Source organism: Eufriesea mexicana, unplaced genomic scaffold (genome assembly GCF_001483705.2).
Source record: "Eufriesea mexicana isolate 0111107269 unplaced genomic scaffold, ASM148370v2 scaffold1358, whole genome shotgun sequence".
Lineage (NCBI taxonomy): Eukaryota > Metazoa > Arthropoda > Insecta > Hymenoptera > Apidae > Eufriesea > Eufriesea mexicana.
In genome coordinates this window covers 450,678-476,667 of record NW_016909491.1, presented here as the reverse complement: position 1 = coordinate 476,667, position 25,990 = coordinate 450,678, and the positions used below count along the sequence as shown (strand labels likewise).

The 25,990-nt window shown below is 55.4% G+C and overlaps 1 protein-coding gene across 4 annotated transcripts in view; it reads left to right on the top strand.

Moving 5' to 3' along the window:
• Positions 1–25,990, top strand: part of Prosap (SH3 and multiple ankyrin repeat domains prosap) — a 152,733-nt gene that overhangs the window by 86,735 nt on the left and 40,008 nt on the right. Inside the window, exon 1 of one of the 4 annotated variants that reach the window (XM_017900882.1) lies at positions 21,792–22,228. The exons of the other annotated variants lie outside the window; for them this stretch is intronic. The gene's annotated coding sequence lies outside the window, so the exon portion shown is untranslated. Of the gene's footprint in view, positions 1–21,791; positions 22,229–25,990 lie in introns of those variants that run through there. 4 annotated transcript variants of the gene reach the window in all.

The window sequence follows — 25,990 nt, the reverse complement described above, 5'->3', positions numbered from 1 at the left end:
AAAAGCCCACTTATCTACTCGCGAGCAACTCTCGATCTTAATACTCGAGACCCTGAGGTTTCGCCGAGATTAGGTGTTCCTTCGGTCACGACGCCGGCTATCGATCGGCTAGATAGCCGAGGAAAATACGTGTGGAACGAGAAACACGGCTACGTATCGCACGCTCGCTGCTCGAGAGGATGCTCGTGCAGGCGGATGACTTTGAACTTTCTCCGGGTACACGAGGATGCCGCGGACGATCAATTTTTCTCGGGGATCACGTGTGCGGGACGATATACGCGATCGTGGCCCCGTTCCAGAAGTACCCGTTCGTTGGTCCGTTGTCCAGCCGAGATATCCCTCCGCCATCGATCGCGTCTATTCAGCGCGACGAATTTCTTTCGGGCAGGGAGACCTGCCTGGGATCCCTGGGGGAGCAGTCGGTCCGCTGACCCAGATCCGTCAGGCTGGAAAGCCGGGGATCGACGACTGGTTTCCGTCAACGATTTGCCGCAATTACGCGCCGAAATCCTGCGACGCGAGAGCTCGCGAAGACAGCTTGCCAAAGTGCCGGTCGAATATTGGAAATTTTTCCCGAGGGAATATGAAGCCGCGTTGAATCCAGGCTTTCCCTTCCAACCACGCTTCGCTCTCGGGGAATTAATCTTCGTTCGTCGGCTCGCGACGGAGCGAGCAGCTCGAGTGGAGGCGAGCGGATAGCCGAGGATTAGGCGAGAGAGCGAGGGTAAGTTGAAAGAAGGGAATGGAAATTTACGCGGTCGCGAGGAATCGGCGTGGAATCGGCGTGGAATCGGCCCGAGGCGACGGTCGAGCAGACTTTGGTCGTTTGGAAACGGCGACCAGAGGTCGGGATAGAGGAGAAGAAGACGGAGGAGGAAGGATGTCGGAGGAGGCGTACGAGAGGGAGAGAGAGAGAGAGAGAGAGACGCGGGAGAGCGTGGCGTGACACGTCGTGATCGGTAGAAAGAATCTCGTTCTGCAACCCGGAAACGCCGTGACTAACAACTCGGTATCACGAAGGTGGAAGAAAAGGCTTGAACCCTTCGGGGTGGATATCTCCTCTGGGGTCCAGGAGGGTCATCAACCATCGGCCGCCATGCCGGCCGGGATCGAGCATTATTATGACCAGATCTAATTGAAACTCCGCTGCTCGGCCAGCCTCGGCTTCGCTTCGCTCGAGCGGCGTAACAGAACACGGCACGACACATCGGGACGCCTGCCGGTTGTTCCGTGTGCGCCTCGCGTACCTAACGTTCCACCAAGTTGCCTCTCCGACGACTCTCTCTCTGGTCCCGGTGTCGAGTGTCGTCGTCGGCTGACGGCGAGTCCCGGAGGTCTGCGCGACCTTCTCGGTTCGGAGTTCCTCCGGCGGCGGTTGCGTGGTGTCACGGCGTCGCGAGGCCACGGACCACCGCAGGGAGATCGACCGGCTCTGCGGAGGAAAATCGCGCTCGCTCGAATCTCCTCTGACAGGCACCGTCGTCTTGGATTCCGAGGCTCTGTCAGCGCCGATCCTTTCCGCTCTAACGAGCTAAAACGCCGGGGTACGCCTCGACGGTCCGACGACAACGTTCCCTCTTCTTTTTACCTCTTTCTCCTATTCTCGTCGCTCCGATTTTTCGCTTCGCTTCGCCTCTCCTATCCTCGTCGAGTAGTCTTGGTCCAAGCCAGAGATCCGCTCGATCCGATTTTTCGGATCGCAAAGGAAGTTCTGGATCGATGATTCACGCCGGAAGCCACACCCCTCGCGCCACACGAGTTCCTCTCGATCGTTCGGTAGCCGGGTCTCGGTTGCTCTTCGAGAGCAACCCCTTGCGCTTCGCCGATTTACGAGCACCCTCGCCCTCGTCCGTGACTCGTCGCCACTCGAGAACAACGTACGTCGGCGGTGGCTGAACTCTCGAGGTCTTCGGACGCCGGTGAACGCGTCTCGGAAACGTCGCCAAATTTACAAGGCTATCTCCGCTTTGCCGCGAGTTAATAACGCGACCCGGCGTCTCTTGCCCTTCTCTCTCTCTCTCTCTCTCTCTATCCTCGACATTGTCTCTCTGTCCCGCTGCGTCTACCCTTTGGTAAGATCGATAGCTTGGACCGGAACAGGGCCGGCCGTGAAAGGGGTGCGCGTACCCGAAACGCCAATTACCAATTTGCCCTGGCGAGACGGTGTCGATGGACGCCACGTCGGAAACGTCTGCGAAACTTTCGGATCTCCTCTGTGGATTACATCTTCGAGTCGAAACGCGACGAGGCGAAAGATCAAGGACAATTACAGCCTGTCGTCTGCTCCTCCAGTTGGATTCTAGTGTTCCCAAATACTAGACGTTACCACGCCGTGAACCCCAGCGGGGACTGACCGGGTTACCTGGCAGCGCGTTGCGTGGCAAAATTTTCGAGGCGCGTCCTCGAAAGCAGGACTCGTTCGCGATATCTAGCCGAGGCGATCGTCGCGCGAGCAGCCAGCGACACATCGCGACTACCGTTAATTAGCGCGGAACCGAGCGACTTCGTTATACGTAATTGCACGATCCGCGGCGTGCGTGCAGGTATATCGCGCGCTTCTCGCTCCTCTTTGCCAGGCGAGTCGTATTAACCTTCGTTGCTTTACGCTTTTAACTCTCCCTGTAAATTGTCAAAGTAGTCGCCATGCTCCGTGGACCAAGTGGTTCAGTTCGGTCTCGAATTCACCGGGACGGTATGCGTGTTTCGGAGAGAAATTGCTGGGCGAGATTGGCGCGTCGTTGGTCGGGCAACAATGGCAGGTGCCGCGATGTCATTAAGATACTGCGAACATATCGACGCTTGTATCTATCGACGCTGTACCTAATTCTCGCGGAGAGCCTCGCTTTCAGGGTCTAAATAGTCATTAGTCGTGAGTCGTGACGTTTGTACTCGATTGTCCGGAATGCGGAGGAATGCAAAAATACCTTTGTCTCCTGTCTTTGGTGAAAAACGGGGAACAATGGCTACCTGTGACTACGTTACTCGGTATTGCTCCATTCTTCCCTGTCGCGGTCTTTGTCACCCGACACAGTCGCAAATGCGATCAGTGGAAAGGCGGTTAAATAAGGCAGCGCTATTAGTAATATCGGGTTCTGGTTCATCGGTCAGCGACAAATCCGAGCAACGTAGCAACGCGTGCTGAGTCGCGTTTGTTCCCCAGATTGGTCAAAGCAAAATTTACCCTTTGTCTAGACGAGGTTCGAATGCCAGTGGACGTGTCGTCTGACATCGTCTGCGTCGATCAGGTGGACGGACAAACGATCCCTAGGCTAGTTAGCGCGTTCACTGTCATGGTGGTCGTCGGTGACCGGCGATACCAATTTTCCAAGCAGTTTTTAAAAATTTCAATAATGTAAATAAATAGAGAGCTTTGAATAGAAAACGTGAATAATTTCCACCATTTTCTTTTTCTTTGATAATTTATCGTTGTATTCTAAGAATAAAGGAAATTTTATCGTGGTGCCTTGAGCATACCGTATCCTATGCTGACAGGGATCTGCGCGTCTAATAAATAACGATTGCTTTTTAATAACAAAACGGATTTACTTAACCCTTTCGCTACCAGCGTCACATATATGTGACGGGTGTTCATTATCCTTTTAATCAAATATGTCACACATGTGTGACGACGGGGCTACCAAAAGAATTATCTATAGCCCAGTGTCACTTATGTGTGTCGGCTTGTAAAATTGCTAATTTCACTTAGTTAGAACGTTGTAGATACATCTTAGAAAGATAAATGACAATTGGTATCATATTTAAATAATAAGACGTCTGGACTGTGGTGGCGGTTTTTCTCCTGAAGCTCTGGTAGCCGAAGGGTTAAAGTAAAACATATTAGGTTCCTCTCAACTCACGATTCTCTACTCGCTGCATCTCGACTAAGTCCACGCATTCTGCCTTGTCCGCGCTTTTCTACCCTTATTTAAAGTCTAACACTCGGACACATTCCTAGACTTTCGTTCACAGCTTGCACTGGACCCGGACATAAATACCTCGTCCGTACAATCCTTGCACGTGGACATCCGTCCGTCCGCATGCACTCCAGATGTTACCCTAACCGCGTAAGCCAGCCCCGATACCGCTCTTAACACTAGAACTACCAACCCAGTGAAAACGACTGGTCCCAGAATGTTCCTTTTTGCGATCAGCGAACACATAGACCTGCTTTAAGAATAAAATTGGTATCAACTCGCATTATGAAAGAATTGTAATCGATATATTCACTCGTATTCATCGTACCGCTTGAAATTACTATAATCCGTGCACGTTATAGTTAGGTGCCCACTAAAGATCGGTAGTTGTAGCGTTAATACAATTTCCCAGCTGAGAATACCACGACACGGTGTAAAAAGTACATCGAAGCAGTCAAAGCGTTAGCCGACTAGACAGGCTAGATCGGCGTTGCACGATCCTCCATTCCGTATTCGCGAATTGCGAGATTCGCCGAGCGTTTATGGGACGAAGACGGACAGTTATGAACCGCGAAAGTCGTATAATTCGGATGTGGCACGGAGAAAGGCTTAATTTTACACGGCGCGTAAGGCAGTCGTGCAACATCCTCGTGGACTTTGGTTACGGCCGAACGATGTCGTTAAACCCGTTGTTTAATTCCCAACCTCGCGATCCTCGGATCTCCGCCATTCCTTTCGCTTGCAAACGGGCGTCGTAAAGGCACGTCGCGACGTCGCGAGTTTCACCGTCCGCGGAAACTCGGTGCCGGTGGTTTGGCGAAGAATTCGACGCTCGTGGTACCCTCGCGCCGGGCGAGTCAGACGTCTCCGTGTCGGCCGTTTCCGCTGCGACTGCAGCGACTTCCGGCTCGCCCTCCGCGTCGCAGCCACGACAACGCAGACCGTTTCCTCTCCGCGCGGCGTTTATTTACGGAACTCTCGAGGCGAGTCGAATCTGCCGGTAGGTCGCCGCGAGATGCTCGGTGATTCATCGTCGGAGAAACCGGTCGCCACTTTCCGTTTCTAAAATCCATCCGCGCTCGCGTGGACAAAGCGCGATGACTGGAATAACGCGCAGGAGACCTGGCTCTGAAAGCGCGAACGCGGCCGAGTCCCCTAGGTAGAGCGGATATCGGTTCGTTATATCGGACGAAGGGTGTGCTCGCTTTCCATTAGAGCCTAAATGACAGCCGGCTGCTAGTAGCACCGCGATCGTCCGCAGTGCGGATCCAGGGAAGCAAAGCGTAACCCAGACTCGTGGGTGTTTCGCGTTCCGTGGGCACGTGCCAAAAATAAGCAGTCGATAAAAGCGAGAGCGCAGCCGTTCCTCCGGTTCTCCTCCTCGGATCGATCGCGGATCTCGTCAGCGACGGAGCGATCCCCGATCGATCTAGCGACGCCTCGCGTCCGCGTCGGTTCACACCCGGCGGCAGATCTGCAGTGCGGATGCTAGCCCGCGGATTGCCGTTGTCGCGTGCCTCCGTAGGCAAATACGTGCCAGAAATAAATAGATCGATCGCGGAACGATCTCGTCCGGCCTCTCCTTTCTTCCCGGGGCAAACGGAACTGCCGGCAAACGGTTTTCGCTTACCCGTGCTGCCAGAGGATATACCTCGCCCGTTCGTCTCTGTCGTTGCGCGCGGAATCTAATATCGAGATGGCGGCGGAAAAGTTCCGCTTCGCAGCGGGGGATAAATCGTCGGCGTGGGTAGAGGCCAGTAGAGGAGAAACGGGGAATTAATTCGAAAGAACAGCCGAGTTTAGCCGAGAGGAACAGGGATCTTTGGGGGAGAAAGTCGCGGGATCTTTGGCCGAGTGGGTATTAAGAAAAATAATAAAAGCGGCTACGATGGAGGGAGTTTTTACGAAGGGAGGGAAAGGGGACCTTGGCTGTCGTTAAAGGTTTATCGGCGACTCGTACGATCGTCGAAAGCTCGTTTGCCCGCTTAATTAAAAAGGGGTCTTTGAAATTGCGCCTTCTCGCCCGTTCCGCCTCGTCTTTCCATTCTCCTGCCTCGTTCCTTCGGGGGCAAAGGTTGGGAGGCAGGTGGGTCGCGGTCGGAGGGATTGAAGGGAATTAAGCGCGGCGGGGAAGGGGGGTCTGCTGTGTAATCCGCCGAAAATCCTGCGGCGAAAAGGAGCAAAGAATCGGCGCGCGATAAAACGTTAAAGATTAATAAGAGAAAGAGGGTCCAGGGGGGCGAGGGGTGCGGACGAGAGGGAAGAAATTCGCGGAATCGAGTGGCATTTCGTGGAGCCGGGTTATCGACGATGGATCGACGGGGGAGGAAGCGCGAGTGCGGCTGCAAGGTGAAGCGGAAAGACGTCGAGGAAGAGGAGGAGGAGGAGGAGGAAGAGGACGTCTCGGGGAAGGAAGGAGATGGAGGAAGCGCGAGTGCGGCTGCAAGGTGAAGCGGAAAGACGTCGAGGAAGAGGAGGAGGAGGACGTCTCGGGGAAGGAAGGAGGCGAGCAGAGGCGAAAACGAGCGAGGTACAAAAAGCGTGCGAGTGGAAGGTGGATGTGTCTGGCATGGAAGATCCTCGGACGAGGGAAAAAGCGAGCAAGATGATAGGAAGGAGCGAGACACACTGGGTGCAAGGAGGGAGAAAGAGAGAGGGAAAAAAAAGGGATCGAAGCAAGATGAACGACAGTGGCGAAATGAAACGACGGAGATTAAAAGGATAGAGGTAGGAAAGCGAGGGAGAGACGAGAAAGGAGCCGGGAAACTCCTGGAGGAGCGGAGGTTGGGGCGGTGGATGCAGCCGTGACAATAGCAGCGAAAAGCGGCGGAGGTGGTGGATGGAAACAGGTGGAGGATAAAGTCGCGGGGAATCGGCAAACGAAACGAGGCGCGGTTAAAAAGAGCCGGCTTCGAGGAGAGGGGGATGGTAAAAAGGAATAAAGCGCGGAGCCGCAAAAGGTCTGAAAAAAGCGAGAAAGCGCGCGCTCGAAAAAGACTGGCAGGATATGCCACGGAGGGAAGCTGCCACGTCCTGAAACAGACACGAGGGGGGAAAAGATAACGTCGGATACGTTTGCGTGCCAGTGTATCAGTGGGTCTTAGCCTACCCTCTCCGCCACGGGACGCTTCTCGCTGCTGGATCGTTAGATCGATTCTACTTTTCGTTCCTATTTTCTTCCTCGATGCACCGAGAGGAGGAGGAGGAAGTGGAGGAGGAGGTAGCCTGTCGAGGAGCCGATACTCGGACGAATCTCCGAGGCTCTCGGAACGTTATTTACATTCGTTTCTCGTCGTTCCAACGACGTTTCCACCTCGTCGGTCTAATAGAGTCCGCGACGATGAACGCGAGCAGAGCGCGGAGGGTAGGGACCCCTCGAAAGCCGTATTCGATTCGCTTTTAGATGGAAGGAGGCTTTCCTGGTTACTGGGTGAATCTCGTTAAACGCGCGTTACGCGGCGCGCATCCTCCTCATCGGCGGCGTGATGGATCGTGGCGTAACGACGGCTTAAATTTCCGGCCAAACCACTCTCCCCTTCTCGCGCGAGCGGCTCTTCCAAATTTCAAGGTCGACCCGGGCCCGGCGCGGACCCACGGGGTCCCGAGACCCGCGTAAACGCGGGGTCCCTCGGCGTTTCCCGCAGACGCGTTTCGTGCACAGCGGCAATTCCACGCGTCTTTATCGAGGGGACGATAATTCCGAATAACCCGCGGTGGCTCGTACGCAAATTTAATGGAACCAGACTCCGGTGAAATGGAAGCCCATTAAGTCCTGTTGCCCCGATGCGCGTGTGGTACTCACGGCCGCGCGTTCTTTCGGCATAAAGAGACGAGCTCTCCTCGCTGCTTTCGCGCGTATTCTCCGCCTCTCTCGTCCCTCCGCGCCGCGCCGTACGCGCGTGCACTCGCGGACACTCGCGCATAATGCACTCCCGCTTCGTCTCTCTCTCTCTCTCTCTCTCTCTCTGTCTCCTCGATCCCGCAGCCTCCCTCCCCGCGCGTCCGTGGCTCAGCTGGTTCGCCCGTTGGGACCGCGAAGGGAAACGACGCAAAGGGAAGAAGACGGCGACGCGCGGTCAACGATCGACGCGAGCCGGCAACGAGGTCGTTTTAACCCTGAGATTCGGACTTTTGGGTCATCGGGGGTCAGAGGAGACCGGTCCATTGTGCCGGCGAACGCTTCTAACTCGTCGGTGCAGTGAACTCAGGGCCGTATCGATTCGGCCGCCACTTTCGCGCGGGTTCGACGCTCCGCGTCCGCTTTCCGCCGTCGTCTATCGATACGTTGTAATCCAACGCTGCCTGCATCCCCGTCGCTCTACTACTGCAGCCACCGACGTCACTCGCGATATTAAAATATCGTCGCCGACGAGTCTCTGGGACTTAAAAATCGCGACCAAGATACGTTTCGAGTTCGCGAGGATTCGCGAGTGCCGTTGATTCGCGCCGGGCGTGGTCTATCCTATCTGAGGAGGGCGCGAGTTTTTCGCGGAGATGCTGCAGACTGGGTCCGTAACCCCTCGCAGGCTCCTAGGCATCTCTCGAAGGACGGTCGATTTATTAAAGGTTCGGCTGCGGTTGGAAACGCTGCGAGGCGTCTAAGCATCGCCAGGTGCATCCTCGCTCGGCGTCAGGGGTCGACGATGTACCCGGCGAAAAGATTCGCAGAAACGGCGGATGGGTGCCCGATCGAAGCGGCGGGAGCAACAGCAGCGGCAACAACAGCGGCGGAGGCTGCAAAAGCAGCAACCCGGCTGCAATAGCACCAGCAGCAGCAGCCCTCCGCTCCTTCTCGGCCCTCTCTTTCTCTCCCTCGGCGCGTTGTTCGAGCGGAGCGCAGCGTAGCTGCATCGGGCACCCCGCTGCCACACTGACTCTGATATACTCGCGAGATATCCGGGCAAGATTTAGTGCATCCTTTTGCTAGCTGCCCCGCAGAAAATCTGCGCCGGGAATCGCCCTTACAACCGATCGAAATGTTTCTCCTGTCCTTGAAATGAATACCACCGCTGGAAAAACAAGGTGATCCCGGTGCCGTAACGATACAGGGCCTGCCTTCCTCCCACTTTTCTTTTCGTCCCTCCTCCGCCATCGCCTTCTTCGCAGGCTTCTCTCTCCTCTCCCTGCGCATTGCGGATTTCTCCGCAATTTCTCCGCGATTTCTCCGCGATCGACGATGGTGACGATTCTTCGCAATGGAATCCGACGAGAGGAGCCCCCGAACTCTCCAGCCTTTTCGCGCCAACCTCGTTCCCTCCGCCGTGGAATCTGGCTTTAATTAAATCGCGGCGGTGATTTCGTTTGCCGGGAAGCGAAGGGAAATAATCGCGGTGGGGAGAGAGGGTGCCCCTTTTTTCGGCGAAGGGAGAAAAAGGTCGCGGACGAGGAGATGGTGGAGGTGGAGGAGGTGTAGGAGGACGTCGTCGGACAGCGAAGCGTCTCGGGGCGCTGCGCGAGGCCGGGGTTGCAGGGGGATGCGAAGGGAACGGGAGAGGGAGAGTTCCGGTGGATGGCGAATATAACACTGGCTCGCCGACGCGACGTTTTACAACCAAGAAGAGGGGCCCACGCAGGATTTATTGGCCGGAGAGAGGAGAATTTATGCGGAGATTCGCGCTGGCAGGTGGTTTTACCCGCGATGAAAAACCGAAATTTCTCTCCTTCGCTCCCGTCCTCGCAGCCTACCTTCCTCCCTCTTCCGCGTCGCGACTCGAGTTACCCGCGAACAGATCCGCCGCGAAATTCGAGATCCCTGCATAGGCTGCCGGTGATAATGAACGTCGAACAGCCGCGAATTTCGATTCCGACTCCGCGGCCCACAGACGGACAGCCCGTGGCGATGATACGTATCTAGTCTGACCATAGGTAGCCCAAGGGGAAGACTTACGACCGACTATAGGACGAGTGGGGTCCTATTTCCCTATACGACTGGCCCTTGTTCCGACATCCAAACATCGAAGATCCTCGCGCCCGATATCTTCGTAATTAATCTAACTGCGTTTACGTTCTTTCACAAAGGTAAACCCGTTTATTAGGATTGTAAGTAAAAAGAAATAGCTATCTTTCTTTCTAATTATCCCTATTCTATTCTTAGGAAGGTATATCTTCCGTATTCTAACTGTGCACGCATGGAGAGTCAAAACTAGAGCGATGAAATGCAATTGCAGCTCGTCCTGGTCTCCTAATTCTTATCTACGGTGTGCGAAATATTAAATAATTCCATGTATTAATTATTACGCGATTTCTTATTCACTGCTCGAAAAAGTATCGCCGACTTTATAGCAGAAAATCTTTGAACTCGTACTATTCTTTAGCCAGGAAACCGTCGAGTGCAAAGGGTTAACACGTTGAGTGCTACGTCAGTCCGTAGAGTCGATATCGGTGCATGAGACCGACATTGGGTTAAATTATTAATAACAATTAATATATCGTAAAAACTAAATTCCCTCTACTAACCCTTTGCACTCGACCACTTTCTTGTTACAGAAAAGTAGTAGTTCGAAGACTTTCCGTCGTAGAGTCGACGATATTTTTCAAATGGTAAATGAAAAATCATACGCAGATTAAGACGTAGAATTACTTTTCTTCGACATTGCACACATCGTTAGGTAATTTTAAATTTGATATGTTAATTAACGTCGATCTTTGGAATCTGATTAAATGGTGACTGAGAGTCGCCTCTCGAGTGCAAAGGGCTGAAGTAAATCCTCACACTTCTGACTGATCGTCTCTTGGTGACTTTAGCTTTTTTAGCATTCCCCGCCCCGTAATCTTCTGCTTATAATTTATGTATTTATGCATCGGCTGCGCCATTCTCGCAGTCCAAACGACAAAGTGAAACAAAGTAATCTTGCGTTCATACTCTTCAGCGCACTTGAACGCTGGACATGTAGTACTCACTGGTTGCCACCTGAGAGGAAAGTATAGCAAAATCGCCGTACTCAACGTGTTAACCACTTGCGCTATGAAGACGTGTCACGCACGTCGAGACGCTTTTGTTCCAAAGTCGTCAGCGACGTGTGTACCACGTCGATAGGCATTTGTCGCAGAAACGAAAACGACGTGTCCGTCACGTGGGCTAACAGTTAGCTCGCAGAGGCGGTGCGGCGTCAATGTAACGCAGTTGGGCCGAGTGTCCGCTGGAAATAAAGAAATAAAATGGCGTCCCATTGACTGGGGTGTTTCGGGACTGAACAGTACACGCGATAGCAATTGCCATTTAGCGGAGGGAGAAGAGAAACCGAACGTCGTGGAGAGGGAAGGCGCGAGAGGCGTGTGTGCGAGGTGGTCGAAAAACTGGGAATCGGGTTGGACTGTCGTCCGGCTTGGGTGCGTGGGCCCGGCGTGGAAGATCGAGGCGGCCCGGGGTCCGATACGATCCGTACCGTCCGGCAGAGAGAAAGGACGGGCCGCGTTGTTCTCCGGCGAACATCGACCGATCCTTTCGGTCGGCGTGGCTTTTTTTCACCCGCTCCTCTACCATCCTCCTATCCCGACGCGTCTGAGCTCGTCAAATCGCGCGCTGCCCGCGTCCTTTTATTTTCTTGCCCTCGGCCGTGGTTTTAAATGCAAATTTCGGCCCCGGCGAACGACCGATTCGAAAAACTCCGACCGTTGAACCGCCCCTCCTCTTCCACCTCTGCCTCCAGCAGGAAGTTTCGAAAACCGTCCGATCCAACTCCGATTCTACTGCGATCCAAGGTCGGCCGACAGGTATTCGCTGGGATCGTTCGTCATCCAACGAATCCTTTCTCCACGTGGTCATCGAGTGGACAGCTCGTGAACGAACGAAATTCGAAATTTACTAAACGCTTGAACTCGAAATTCGAAATTCGTTAAATCCCTCGGAGGAAGGAAAGGGAAATTGCACGGACGATAGAGGTGTCCTCGGCGTGGCGACACCTGTTCCCAAGCAGGGGTTATAAAGTATCTGGGCGAGTTCCGGGGTGGTCCTGGCGTTGGTTTCTCCCGCGCCGAAAAGGAGCCGGGCTCCGAGCGGGGAGAAAATAAACGAGGAGCGTGTGGCAAAAGGAGCACTCGAACTCTCGGGACATGGAGAGAGGAAGAGAGAGAGGGAGAGAGAAGGGTCGGTGGTCGAGAGCGAGAGTGTCCCTGTCGACGCATGTACGTACATACATCGTGGAGCCGCGTGGCGAAAAGGAGACGGCGTGGCAGAGAGTTCGGCAAAAGGAGCTCCTCTCGGATCGCGGACGCGAAGGCCAGCGGAAAGAGAGGAGCTGCTGCTCGAAGGGAGAGAAAAGAGAGGAAAGGAGAGACGGAGGGAGTGGGCTGAAAGCAAGCCGCCGACACCGTGGAATGATGAATGCGTTTGGGAAAGGAGCCGCATAAATCGTCGAGGATAATGCGGCTCGCACTTTTCGGTCGAACCTTCCTTTGAATTCGCCCGGGTTTTGCTCCTTTTCGCGCCGCTGCTATCGGCCGGGCCGCGAGTTTTAGATAAACAAGCGGACGGGACGCGGGAGATTTATCGTTTCGCCGATAGTGGTTAGAAGGGGGGTGGTTAATTATTTAGCGCGGGGGACGCGGCCGAGAGCCTTTCGGGTTAAACGCGGAAGCTCTGCTCGCGGCAGCTCGGCGAGCGGATGTGACGGGTGGTGGACGGAAGGTTGGCGCGATCGACGAGGATCGCGATAGTCGGTTAACACTAGGTTCACGGACGCTATCTGTATACCTATTTCTAAGGGCGCCTGTCAAATCGCCTCTTTTTTAACGATTAGTTCAATTTAAAAACAATTATATATCATATTAACCCTTTGCACTCCGTTGTCCCCTCTCAGGGGACATCGTAATTCCAGCACATCACTCGGATGTCCCCTCTGAGGGGACATTAAAGTTTATTAGCGATTACGGGGAATCAACTTATTCCAGCACAACTTTTCGAGGAATGCATATTTCCCTGAAGTTTTCTCTTGAAATGGCGCAAGAAATCAAATCAAAATATGGTAAAATTACTAAGATACATGAAAAAAAATGTCTGCGGGTTTTACGTCAGAAGAGAACGTGAGAAGTGTGCTCACGATGGACAATAGACTGAATAATAAACTGCGTATTCCCGATATGGGAGAAAGAAAACGGGACTGTATTGTTTGTTCTGACAGGAAAACACCTGGTGGAGGACGTCAAACGTGCACAAATCAGCCTGCAATGCATATTGGGGAGTGTTTCAAAGTTCATCATACTGCACAAAATGATAAAAAATAAATTACCGATTTTTTTTGCAAATATATAATTCTCGATGTCTACCAATTCATGTAAGTTCAATATCATTGTAATACGTTACTTGGTTCCAAAACTATACTATGTAATACGAGGGTTCGTAAATGCACGTTTCTACGACAAGGTGATACCCAACGTCCGGAATGGTTCGGGGTGCAAAGGATTAACAATCTTGATATAAGTTAACTGAATTTGTTACCATGGTATAATTGGAGCAACCCTTCCGTCAAATTCACGGGTTTCGTAAGTCTAGCGTTAATCTCGCGGGACTCGCGGAAAGGCGTGGGAAGCCAGGACGCGCGGAGGGTTATGGTTATGGCGGAAATATTTCACCGTCTTAGGCGGCCGTGCCGATCCCCGTATAGGGCATTTATCACGATAAGTAGCAGCGCGGTGCTCGGTCATCGCGAATTAGCTTGCATCCACCTGGCCACCGAACTCCACCTCCTCGCCCGTGGGATTATCGTTATTATCGTTATCGTTGTCGTCGTTGTTGCCGTTAAACTCGTCGCGGGTTCCTACCCCCTCTCGCGTGGGCGAGAGATCCGCGAGATGATAGAGGTGAAGGATCTTCCCACTCGACTTGCGCGTGTTAGCGAGCAAAGTTTCTCGGAAGATCGGGACGTATAAGTCGAATCGCTGTCGAAATTCGGCGCTCGCGGGACGAAGGAGACGGAGCGGAAACGCTGGCGACGTTTCACTGACGCCTACGCGCACGCAGAGGTGACCGAGGAAGGAATTTCGGCGAGGCGATTTCGCGAGCCAACTCGTTGCAGGACTCGAGACGGATGGCCGACATTTAAAGGGTCCTTGTACCTCGGTTACAGATATCAAGGAGGACTTGGTCCACCGCCAGCTACGTGACGGGAATAAGGTTAAAGCCACCCTCGCCGCGAACTTCCTCCCGCCTCCGGTTTCCCCGGTTGCCAAAAAGCCCCGCGGATCGAACCTCGTTCCGCTCTACCCGGAATTAGATCAATCGCGAGAAACGGGCGTCTTTTCACCGTGGTGTCTCGTCCCCGGGGTCCCTCTCTGTCTTGAGAAAATTTCGAGAAACCACGACGAGGATCGCGATCGCTCTGCGACAAAGGGGCTGGCTCCCTTTCCACCAATTTCCTCGAATTTTCTCGAATTTTCTCGCGCGCTCGTTGAGCTCGTGATTTACTTTAAGAGATCGGTCATCGATCGGCGTCGGATCCTCGCGGCGCATTTAACGATTCGCGGGCTCGGTCGTAATTTATCAGGAGCCAACGGCGTGGCGCACGGTCGCGTTTCGAAACTTTGAGGTATTAATCGTCGCCGAGGAAATTTACTTATCCGTCGTTTCCGCGTAACGTTATGGCCGCCGTAAATAACGTCGCGAAAAGAACGCGTCGGGTCCGGGCTGGTATCTCGGGGTTCGCGGTCCGTTTCTTCTCTCCCGGGAGAGAAAGTGCCGCGCCCCATCTCGACAGCCACGGAGATTTCTGCGGAGACCGAGCTTGGAATCGCCTCGGAGCCGATTCTCGCCGATGACGTAAGCCGGCGAGTCGTGTCGCAAGCGGACAGCCTATACCTCCGCCTCGCGCTCGTAAATTCGGCCGCGATCCGATCGCTTTTCGACCCGAGCCGGCCACCCTCTCCCGCGACGACGCCTGCACCGGACGTTCACTGTGGACCCCGGGCCGAACTGTCACGCTGCTGGAGAACGGAACGAGCTCGAAGCGAGCGGACCGAGCGGCGGATTAGGAGTGGATGGTTTAATCGCGGTGGTTGGTTGGCGCGGAGAACCCTTGGAACGACGGCCCATTCTTCCTTCGAAATGCTCGTAACGCTTCGATTTATTATATTTTACCCTTGGCCTAGGCGCGGCGCAGGAACGTCGAGGGCCGCGCCGGCGAGATGAGGCATAAGACGATATACCATACCGGACGTGCCTCCCCGGTGCGCGAGGTAGGCAGCAACGACGCGGTATTTACAGTCCCGGCTTACCTACATCTACAACACAGTTTACTCCTTCGTCCTCCCCCTTTTGCCGCCCACGCGCAAACAGCACGAGGCAAACAGACGCGTAAACGGGCGAGACGCTGGCCGGCTATCCGCGCGCCACTCTCGAGCAATCGTCCTTTCCCCGGCTGCGATTTCGGCGTTATAAATCAGCGTCGCGAGATTTCGGACCGGTGTTCTCACCCTCGCGGACTCGCTTATCAGCCTCGAGGTTCCCGCTCGAGAGACAGAGAGACTGGACGCATCGGCGACGCGGAACAACGGACTGTGGCCGCACGACCGCGTCGGATTCGTTACGGATCCGGCGTGGAGAATACCCCCGGGTTCGCGGTTTAATCCACCGGCGACGTATCCGTTCGATTCTCCGCGCTTTCTCACGGGTCCGGAGGGAAAAATCGCGGCCGCGCAGGAGGGGATCGTAAACGTGGTGGAACTCGCGGCGGGAAAAATGTCCGCGTTCCTCGGCCCGCGGAGGATCGACTATAATTCGAGAGCATTGTTCGCGGAAGGTGTTCGCTGGGACGTGGCGCGTTATCGCGATCCATTACGTGGGCAGTAATCGTTGGCCCGCGAACGCTAATCTGCGCGGGAGGAAACGTCGGGCGCTATTCACGGCTGCTCGTAAACGCCGCGTTTCCATCGGACGGCGATATTCCTGGCGTCGAGAAATCGAAAGTTTCGCGAGTCCTCGCGAGTTCGCGCGAGTTCTCGCGCCTTTTCCACCCGAAACGGAAGGCGTTCCCCTACGCGAGCCTTCCACCTCCGCGAGCGGAGGTCGTTAACGACGCCTCTACCTTGGGCCCTGCGAGCGCACCGCGCTGGGTCCACGACCGTCTCGCGATAGGTGGGTAGGTGTAGGCAGTGTCCGAGGCCGGCAGGCGACCTGGGTCAGACGCTAAACTTAGACCGCTGCGAGAGACCGCGAGGTCCCCTTTGCCGGCGTTTCTTCCTCGCGGGATATCCTTCCTGCGTCGCGCGCTTCCGGTGCCCGGCGTTGAGAATTACGATCGAGCGCGGAGATTCGTCGACACTGTCTCCTGGAAAAGTTTGCCCGTGGCAGAGGTACGACGCGAAAGTTGCGAGAAGATAGACTACGGAACGCGATAACTTTTCCCCTCGGCGTCGTTTGTCGCGCTCGCTGACCGTGACGCGCGCTTAAGCGGATCCGTCGAGACGCGTGCCCCATCGGAGACGAAAATTCTGAATCGGGAAGGAAATTGAGAGAATCTTCGTCTCGCATCCTGATTTCGGTTACGCGGTTATCGGCGTTGGAACGACGCGCGTACGCGAGGGCGGAGCGGATCGGAGCGGAAAGAGGACGTCGAGACGAGACGAGACGAGACGGGGGACGGGTTGATGGACGGTGCGACGCGGAGAGGAAAAAAGAGGCGAAGGACGGAGCCGTAGAGACGATCGGGAAGGTCCGATGATAGGCTGCCGGGAGGAAATTCAAGGGTTCGCCGGCGTGGGCGGGGGTCTCGCGATCAATCGATCAAACGTCAAATATACGTCGGATCTGCGAGTACGCCACGGCTGAACCTCGGTTCCGCGGCACGTCGCCCTTTGCCTCGGCAAATTAATGGCTGCTCGACGGATCGAAAGGGGAAGCGTGAAATTCGCTTTGATTCTTCGGCCTGTCTCCATTAACGTCTTAATTAAGTCAGCGACTCGGCGCTTCGCGATACGCCGATCGATACCCGGCAATCGTTGCCCTTCCTCGAGACGGCCGACGCACACGAACGAGCCTGTGCTGGAACGCGAGATAGGCGCGCGAGAGGTGCACGTACCCCGTGCGAACGGACCGCGCGGGCCCCGAAGGAAGCGGCCGCTGCCACGCGCGCGAGCGCGCACCGCGGTTAAAAATAATACGGATAATGTCGGATATGGAGCGTGTAGGTGGTTGAAAAAACGGAAAGGAAGGGGTTACGATGCCCTCGATGCTAAACGGTTCCCGTTTAACGGGCCCCGGACGAGCCAGGGGCGACGGGGCCGAGAACGAGAGAGTGTCACATCCTGCGCGAATTGAAAGCTGGAGGGCGTCTCTGTGACGGCTGGAAATCGAGGTCAAACCTCCGCAGCCGACTAAATTGAGCTCGATCTAATCTGAAAGGACCTTGCGCCTACTTTTCCCCGCCCTCTGTCGTCCCAGGCAAGCCGGACAGCGACGCAGAGAGCGAGTGGAGAGGAAAAGAGGAATCGTTGGAATCGATAGGGTGCATTCTAGGCAACGGGAAAGAGAGGATAAGAGTGGAGGTTGTCTGCGACCGCAGACCTTGAACTCTGTCCTCCGAAACGGCGCCTCCGCGTCGCGGAGATACGAAAAGTTTCGCTGGACGACACCGACGCCCAGTCGTCGATGCACGCTAACAGCTGGACCGGTGGCCATGGCACCGTCCAGCCTTCCATTACCGTGCGTCGTTGTTACGAAACGCGCCGGGTCGTTTGTCCCATTCATCCGACGCTCGTTCGCGCCAACGGAATCTCCGCGAATCGAGTTCGCTCCCGATTCATCGTCGCTCGTCGAGGACATCGAAAAATTACCGCGAAGGTCGTCGCACGCGTTCCGCTGCTAGACCACGTAGCAGAAGCGATCCTGCTCTCCTCCCGAGGGAATCGGACGGTAAATCGTTGGAGCGACGCGTAGCCGTGAGCGCACCGCCTCGCCCATCTTGACGCAAGCTTCCTGCTTGTTTACGAGTTTCCACCGGCGTGTATCGGGATCGATGAAAGCTCCGTTCTCTCTCTCTCGTAGCGCCGCTTTCCTCCGCGCGCACTCGCAGCGGTCGCGTTAACGCGGCGTTGTTATGAAACGCGAGAGGCGACGCGTTTGCCCGATACCACCGAGCGAACCACCGTGCCAGACCCTTCGTCGTCCCTCGTTTCGCCGACCACGTCCTCCAAACTCGTGCTTCCTCTCGTCACCCGCGTCGAGGGTGCGTACGCGAGCTAGACGTCGCAAGGATTCCCGACGCGTCCAAGGATCCACGATTCCGCTCGCGAGATCGATCCTCGTTCGAAGCGTGGCACGCTCGGATATTCTCGTCCATCGTGATCCACCGACCGAGTAAATTCCAGCGCTCGTATTCGAGGAAGGAATTGTTTAGGCAACGAAGCTCGTTACGGCCGCGCGACGCCAGTGGCCGCGTACCCTCCAGAGTAGGGTCCTGCCGCGTAATTCCTCGCGTGGCTGGAGGGTGGAAGGCACTCGAAGGCGAAAGAATCTCGACCCACGCGCTTCTCGACAAAAGGACTCGCGTGGCGCGGTTCGAAGCTTTGCCGTTTCTCACCCCCGGCGTGCGCCACTCCTCGCTGCAGAGGGTGCGGCGTCACCCTCCGCGTCCTTTCCGCAGCCACTCGCTCGACCTTCCTTCGAATCACGAGTATCGTCTTTCGCGGGCTAACGAGCAGCGCGTGCTCGCGACAACCCGCTGCGCTTTGTCACGCCGAAGAAAGGACGCGTTCCGGCGAATCGTCTCGAACGTGCGTACTTTGTCGTTCTTCCCTCTATCGAGCTCGTTTCCCGCGATAGTAGGACCTATCTCGAGCGAAGGGGACCGATTCGATTGTCGTCGAATTGCCCCCTCGCGTTCGAAGGTCGGATTAGCCCCACCGATCCTCGCGGTGGATCGGAAACCTTGACAGGTCGGCTTCCGAGCGTGTAACCTTTAACGCGTCGAGGGTCTGGGTCTACTCTTGGTCCGTGGATCCAGCCGAACACCGCGCCACGGACCAATGAATTTGTAATGACGGATCGTGCACGGACGAGCGGAAAGTTTGACGAACGAGTGGAAAGAACGCGACGTCGCGGCGTCCAGGCAGTCCACGAGGAAAGGATTATTCCCCGTCGGAACCAGGGGCTAAATGAAATCCACTCCGGTGGCTCGGCTAAATGGCACGCGAGTCCCGCATTTGCATATTCACGCGTTTTACCCGGCGAGAACGGGTACACCGCTCCGAATACTCTTGTGGGGGAGGAGGTCCTCCCCCATGGTTGTTGAATATCGGCTGGTCGCAGGTATCTAGAAGGGACGAATGGAAAATGCACCGGGTCGATCGCGGAACGATTGTACTTGAATCGGGAACGAGACTGTTAGAAGTCAGCTACGCCCATGCAACGATGACGAGAGGCCTGTCAGAGGTTTTAGGCCAGTACCGAGCTTTGGACATCAAGGGGTCGGTTTTGGGGGTTTAAAAGGGCCTGCTGTCCCTCGGAGCTCCTCACTCTCAAATCAGGAGCGGTACAGATACCTTATATACTGTGACCCACAGTGGCATTGAAAAAGACTTTTGTGTTTTATTTGTATATTGCATAAAGCGTATAAATTCCACGTGTATTAAACCTTTAATATTTACAATTGCTGTATATGCTGTGTAACTGGATACGGCTACTTCCCTGCACGTTAATCATTCGGGTTTCCATCACGAAATTCCCAACAGAGACGATCGGTCCAAGAGTGCCCTGAAGCTTCTCGAGCAAAGGAAGCGTCAGTGAAATTAACCTTTGCGAAGGAACATTTTCCAAATAACCAACAATGTGAGGGTGCCGAAGACGAAGTTTCTGTGGTTCCTATAGTGTTACCGGTTGTTGGTATCCCGATGGCGACCTTGCTATGATTGGTAGCAGGTAGAAGGACGCAAAGAAGGGGTGCCTTTCGTCCTGGGCCTGCTAGTGAACTCATCGATAGGGCTACATTGTAGGCCCTGCCTTAGACGCGGATACTTAGGTAACATGGGAACTTTGTATTTAAACTCGCGAGAAAGTGCTCGAACCTCCTTCAAGTTGAAATCCATCTAGTGCCAAAAGCGAGAAAGATGGTCGCGAAACTCTTCTCCGCCTTCGGACAACGACGTTTTCGTTACGCGCGAATCGAGAAGGAACGCGCGTTGAATGGAATTCGACGTGTGATTCGATGCCTCGGAATTCCGACGGTTCGACTGCGTTTCCAACGATCGTTCCTAAAATCGATTAAGCTCTCGGGGATCGGCCGTTCCGTAAATAAGGTGACAATGGCGAGCGGAGTGCTCGATGGGGCCTCGGTCCTTGAGGTATTGTAAATTACTCTGTCTTTGGTTGTAACGCGACGCGACGACGAATCACGGGTAATGACTTTTAAGGCAGCGTTCGATTCCGATGGATTTTTCCGCCATAAAAGGCCGGCAACGATTCCCGAGAAAAGATGAAACCGCCTTTCGCGATCACAATCGGTAGTGCGTCTTTCCTGGCTGCGTGAAACCGATCGATCGAAGGACAAGTCGCTCGTCCTGGAAAGGGGGCACGAATCGCGTCCTGGGAAAAGTGAAACCGTCGATCGACGATCCCCGGATTCGATGGTACGTTCGAAATGTTTGTGGAAAAATTAGTCTCGTCGAGGAAATTTTATTCGAGCGAACGGGGACCGAGCGCGATCTATGGTCTATGGCGCGAATTTCGAAAACGAAGCACTAGTTCGGCGAGGATTTCTTTCCGAGATCGACAAGCGGAATCGGAGTAATTACCGGGGTGTCTCGGGGAAACAAAGTCAGAGCGAAGATGGCCGACGCGGAGACGAAGGTAATCTCCTCGGACGATCTTCCGTTAACCGGAAACCGGCCGCGGAATTAATTAAGATCGCGCCATCTGGGAGGGAAAAGGCAAAGGATCCGATCGACGAGCGCTTATTAACGCGAGTCGACGGTGGAAACGCGGCAAAAGTGTCCGTGAGATTATATACCTGGCCGGAGAGGAGAGAGCGAGAGAGAGAGAGAGACGTGCCGTCGCGACTCGTCAGACCTATCCACGGACATCGGTCCGCTCTTTCCGAATCGGCGATCATCATTCATTAGCCGGGCAGCCCGTTGTTCTCCTCCGCTCATAAATCTTCGAGTTCTCATCTATCAACGACCCCCCTGCGCCCCCGTCGGTCCCTCGAATCTAGACGCCTCGCGTCCACTAATCGTTTCTCGACGAAGGTCCCGATACAAAAACGGCGAGAACCGTCATGGCCACGAGGATGGAAACAATTTAATCGACGTTGGGAAATTTCCAGTAGACGGCGCATGCCTCTAGTCACCCTGTCGAGGAGGAACCGAGGCGAACGCGCGACACGGAGACCATGGTCGCGCGACTCGCGTTAGGTTCGCCCGTGTATCGATTCGCGATCGATGGTAGACTCGCATAAACAGCGGAGAAAAAGCGATAGTTTGGGCGCTCGCATCGATAACGGCCGCGGGGGCATCATTCCCATCGCTGGGAAGCACGCGCGAGGGTGGTGGCCCAGCGCGTGCACGAGAGGGATGGAGACGGAGAAAGGCTGGCAGTGGAGGTGATGGTGGTGGTGGTGGTGGGGGTGGTGGTAGCGGCGGAGAAGAAGAAGAGGGCAGCGCGAAGGGATGAAAAGAGAGAGGAGAAAGGGAGAGCGAGAGAAAGAGGAAGGCAGCGAGAGCAGCTAGAGCAACGGTAGCGCGAGAGGCGAAGAAGGGAGGAGGGCGAAGGGCGGTTGGCACACTCGGTCGATCTCTCGTGGTTGCCAAGCGACGAACATCCACCACCAGGCTTCCCAACTACCCCTGGAACATCCTGAAAACCGGCTGGCTGCGCTGGCGCCACCTGGCTCGCCGGAATACGCGCCACCCCCGTCCCCGCCCGCGGGCTGACAGTCGCGCGATGCACTCCACGCTGGCTGGATCTCGCCTCGGAGCTGCCGGTCCTCCTTTTCGCGCCGCCGATGCGCTTTTCGCCAGCGAAATCGCTCGTCTGGCCGCGAACCAGTCGCACGGACACGAACCGCCGCATCCGCTACCCTTCGACCACCTCCCTCCCAGACGATTCTTTCGGGAGGAGAGGACCACCGTCGACTGGCCGCCATCTTGCTAGTGCATCTCGCTGCGGGCAACCCCGAATAGCGGCAACGCGCGATCCGTTCGCCGCACACCAACACCGACCACACACCGTACGCCGATCATCGGCCAGGGGATGGGGGAGTGGGTAGTTTCCGGGCTTGTTTTCGGCAATGGCCGATCCTGCTGGTGAGAGACGCTGCGATAACCCGCCGGCAGACCACGGGGTTGATCGTCGTTCGCGCTCTTGCAACCCAGGGGTCGTTGAACGTGGGGTAAGTGTCGGCAAGCAGCGTTCGCGTTCACCGGCACGTGCTTTCCCAACGTTGCGCGATCCAGTCTCGCTTCCTCTCTGCTCTTTTCCATCGCCACCCCTGTATTCCCCAAGTTCCTTCGTCGCCGCCGCTGCAGCCTCTACCGCCTCTGCTGTCGCTCTCCTTGCCTTCTCGCCCCTTCTCCCTCCGTCCTCCGCTTCCTTTTATTCCCACCCGCTCGCTCCGTCCTGCTCGCGGCTTGTTTTCAACCAGAACACCCTGCACCCTGTGGCCACCCTTCCGACACCCTTGCTGGCGCATCGCGCTTCCGCTCTTCTATTTCGGAGATTCGCTCGTTCGCCAAGCGTCGCACCAATCGTCCCCGGGATCGTACCCTCCGAGAAGAGCCGCGTAGCTGGAGGACGACGAACTTCGTGCCGGCGCAATTCCGCCTCGCTTATGGCCATTGTCGCGACGTAACTCTGCGCCGAGTTCCGCGCTGCAGGAATTTCCGCGATTTCTCATCGACCTCGAAGATCATTGTCGCGGAATACCGCACGTGCGCGTTTCCCTTGCGAGCAACTGGAAATCGCGAAACCGTGTTCCCCTTTCCGATCGAACAAAGCGCGGCTTGGCCAGCGATCCAGCCGAAGCCTGCACATTCTCGGTGGAAGACTAGGCCCGACCGGGCCGTCAAGGTTATACGCGTCTGTTGGGTTCTTTCGCGGAATGTGGGCCACGATGTGGCACGAATACCTTTATGAGATCTCGCTGCGCGCTCAGCGCGGATTAATGCCCCCGTAACGTGTCCCGATAGCGAGTAACGAGCTCCATATTTCTCCATTTAATGCGGCACCGCGTCGTCCGGCTAGCCTCGCGGTCCCACGAGCTTGCCCGTCGCCACGGGCAAACGAATATCGCGCGATGCGAGCTTTACCACCAACGGAGAACCGTCTCGTCTAAATACCCCCTACCTATAGATCATCCAGTATTTGTAAATTCCGCGAGCGGGCTGTGTCGTTTCCTCCATCCCGACCTTCGACGTTGCTACCTGCTCTGTCACCGTTCGAACCCCCGAACTATGACATTCCATTATTCGCCCGGCTATTCTTCGCACCCCGACCCTCGACGAAAGTCGTTTCGCGATCTACCGGTGCCCGATGTTCGATCCGAAATTGCGGGTGAAAACCCGAACCCCTTTACCGTCCTCGTTACTTTTATCGTGCTCGTGACACGTTCGAGCATCCCTCACCTGACCCAATTCTCCTCCCCCCGTTACTTTAATTTCCATCGTTGGTTATTGGCTCCGCGATTTATTGGACCCGTCGACGTGCAGTCATAGGAAGCAGTAGTCCGCGAGCGTCATTACGCGCGAGTGCCCGTGCACGCGTGCCTAGGAAGTGACACACGGGGCGGATCATCTCGAAGGAGAAACGTCGTAACGGCGGACTCTGTTTCTGGAAAGGGCCTCGGAAGAAGGAGATCGGAAGTCCGTGGGAGATTTTTCCATCGCTTGGACGCGGTTCGACGAGGAGGAACGGTTTGAAAAGGCGAGTGCATCTACGCGGGGGGGAAGAGGGGGCCGAAACCGGGCGAATTCCCCTCGGGGCTGATGCGCAGCACCCTCGAAGGGAAGTAACCGGTGGCCCGACGCGAAAGGCGGCTGCAAGAGGGAAGGTGGTGCGCGTTATTCTTTCCCCTACCCTCTGGCAACGTCGTCGTCGTGGAACTTCTTTTCCGCTCCGACGTGCTTCCCTCGGCGTGTCGTCACCCCTCGCGTTCACACGGCGTCGGTGATCGTTACACGTGTGTTACACGCGCGTCGCCGTGGCCAGACTCTCTCCCGGTCTTCACGGGGGAACTTCCTCTTTATATACCTTGTGTGTACCTTGCATGCATTCCCACCCGACGCGACGCTCCTTTTTTCCTCCCTCTCCCTCGCCCTCTCACGCTCCTTCGCCGGAAGCGGCCCGCTCTGAGGCCGGCCGGTCCGTTTTCATCAGCGAAATCATTTTGATAGGCCCGACGCTGATCGAACGCGATGAACGCGGGAACCAGCTGGTAATTGTTTGATTGAACGATCGAGGGGATCGGACGGCTGCGCTTGATCCTGTTTCGCGAGCAATTTTTATCCCTATCGGCCCACGGGGGATAGAGACCCGTTGGTCGACTGCGTTCCTCCGGTGAATATCCGCTTTCGGGAACATTCGGCCGTGGCGATAAATATCGGAGAAGCATCGGGTATTCCGTAACGTTGTCCTTGATTACGCGACCCTTTGGTGCTCCCGACCGCGGCGTGCGGTTACGTCGTTATCGGTCGGCTCATTGTTTCCGTAATTATAGAGAATGATTTACATCTGGCGCGATCGATACAACGGCAACGAGCAACAAAACGCGCTGGGAACAATGCCACGCTGCCTGCCCGTTCTGCCAGCCTAATGTTTTACACTCGCCGGTAATTGCAGCCTAGCCGCTCATGCTACGCGTTCGCAGGGCATATGTCACTGTTCCGGTTTTCAGCCAGTTTCGCGTTTTCCGGCTATAGTCTGTCAGGCTCTTCGACTCGTCGCGTCTTTTCCGAGTCGAGTCTCTGGCTAGTTATTTGTCTGCGGTTGACCGGTTCATCGACGGTGCAACGACGAATTCGGGAACGACCACGAGGAGCCAAATCCTCACGCGTCGCTCCTCGTTTTTAACTCCTCGTTAGAATTCTGAAGCCGAAAAGGCGATAACGAGGCGTCTCGCGCCTTACCAAGTCGGGAAAATTCAGTGGACGTAGGTTTCTGCCGACGGAATAGAAATTCGGGGATTCCTGGGCCGTTTTCCCTGCCGTCTAAGATCTTTCTCTTTCCGTCTACGAGGACGCGTGGCGTGGAGGAATTCGTTTATTCCGCGTCCGTGCGCGCACGAGCGTGCGGTGGTGATTGACTCCGCGTCGAGCCAACAGAAGCTTCGTCTACCGCCCTTTCGACTCCGGTCCCTCGCGTTTTTCCGTGATCTGCATATATTTCGTCGCCTGTCTCGTCCCTTATTTCGCGTGGTCCTCCGCGAGATCGACGTCCCGACGAGAGTGGTTCCTTATTCCCTTATGGCGACGGACAGCGAGGCTGCGGAGCGTCGACGAACACGTTCGATCGGTAACGAACGAGAGGATTTTCTAGTCGTGCCCCGACTACTCCTTCCTCCGTTTCAACGGATGTTCGAGACTTGAATTTTCAAGCGCATCGCACGACCCGCGTCCGTTTATCGGGGAAACCGATCGTAGCCGGGATCGTAGTCGATTTCACGGGAAAATATACGCGCGTGTTACGAATATACTCGATAGATTTTCTCGCACGATCACGACGCTGCGAGAGAGAGAGAGAGAGAGAGAGAAAGAGAGAGAGAGAGAGAGTCTGTAGGGGGTTAGAGCCGGAGGAGTACGCGGTCGCGACGAAGAGAATGTCAGGGTCGTACTTTAACCCCTGGCCGTCCTTCGGAGTTCCTCCCCTTCGTCGTCGGGCATGATTCCATGGGCAGCCTTGGATTTTTTTTAATTATCATTGAATCACCGTTAAGCACGACACTGTTAGGTGACTCTCGAATTAAGGTACAGCCACTTAAAAGCAAACCCGTAAAGCGACGCCCACGCAGCGGGTACCTGCTGTATGCACTTACGCGCGTCCAGGGGCGGATCGAGCGATCCTCGTTGAACGCTAACGCCGTGCCCGTTCCTCTCTTTTGTCTCTCGAACACGTCCACCGATCTTCTTTAAACATTCGCAGCGTCGTTGAAATATTTTTT